At 38.4% G+C, this 1456-nt stretch overlaps 1 protein-coding gene across 1 annotated transcript in view; it reads right to left on the bottom strand.

The window, feature by feature from the left end:
* The window catches only part of LOC106871090 (uncharacterized), a 24957-nt gene that overhangs the window by 13359 nt on the left and 10142 nt on the right, over positions 1 to 1456 (bottom strand). The window lies entirely within an intron of this gene.

Consider the following 1456-nt stretch of genomic DNA (forward strand, 5'->3'; position numbering starts at 1 on the left):
ATGTGTAAATAAAAACATACAAGCATCCGTATATCCAGATAAAAATTATGTATATTTATATATTTATATATAGAGAGAGGAAATCACATATAAATCTATAAATACATGTGTGTGCGCGCGTGTATGTGTATGTGCACGTGTGTGTCTATGTATGTGTGTGTGTGTGTGTGTGTGTGTGTGTGTGTGTGTGTGTGCAGACATCCTATTAATAATTTATATTAATAGAGTACTTCGGTATTTTATAGAATGTCTATATTTTATAGACATTGTAAAATGCAATACGCAATATATTGAAATCTGTGATGCCCAGATACATGTAGGTGTATAGCAAGTAAATATATACATACATACATACATACATACACACACACACACACACATACATATATATATATATATATATGTGTGTGTGTGTGTGTGTGTGTGTGTGTGTAGGTTAGCTGGGTTAGAGGTTAAAATAACCGTCTAAGGGATAGAAGTATCCATTACACAACCGGTGTATGACCCATGTTTAACCATAGGCATGCATATGCAGGCATATCATGCTCATAAATTATTGGTAAAGACAAGGATAAACATGAGTTTATTAAGAATCAAAATTTAAAGAAGACAGAAAACGGAGAAATATTGATGAACAACAATTGACTCACATCAATGATTATTTATTAATTCAATACAAATAGACAGCATCCAGTCTAACATCTGTTTCTGCTTCCAATGTTGTATGGCATGCATTGCTATTGATATTGTAAAAATATTTATCATATTCGGTAATAAAACCGATCTGAAACCTGGAGCTTCATCTGAGTGAAGAATAAAGGGGTTGGAGAAGAAAAAGGAACAAAGCTGAATATGGTTGCAATCCAACCATTTTGCTTGTGTATCCCTTTGAGACGTAAAGTAAATGACTAAACCAAAAATAGCAATTGGTGGATTAATCCTTTGTACGATGGGGATTGGATTGTTGTTGGCACTCCGTCGCTTACGATGTTGAGGGTTCCAGTTGATCCGATCAACGGAACAGCCTGCTCGTGAAATTAACGTGCAAGTGGCTGAGCACTCCACAGACACGTGTACCCTCAAAGTAGTTCTCGGGGATATTCAGCGTGACACAGTGTGACAAGGCTGGCCCTTTGAAATACAGGTACAACAGAAACAGAAACAGAAAGAGTGAGAGAAAGTTGTGGTGAAAGACTACAGCAGGGTTCGCCACCACCCCCTGCCGGAGCCTCGTGGAGCTTTAGGTGTTTTCGCTCAATAAACATTCACAATGCCCAGTCTGGGAATCGAAACTGCGATCTTATGACCGCGAGCCAGCTGCCCTAACCACTAGGCCATAGCGCCTCCACGGGGGAAGGGATTGCATGGATAAATAATAAAAAAACAATAATAGTTGGCTACGCCAATATTGAAAGAGATAAGGGCGGCATATGATATGAGGCTGGAAGAAATCCTA

Source organism: Octopus bimaculoides, chromosome 2, assembly GCF_001194135.2.
Source record: "Octopus bimaculoides isolate UCB-OBI-ISO-001 chromosome 2, ASM119413v2, whole genome shotgun sequence".
NCBI classification, from domain to species: domain Eukaryota; kingdom Metazoa; phylum Mollusca; class Cephalopoda; order Octopoda; family Octopodidae; genus Octopus; species Octopus bimaculoides.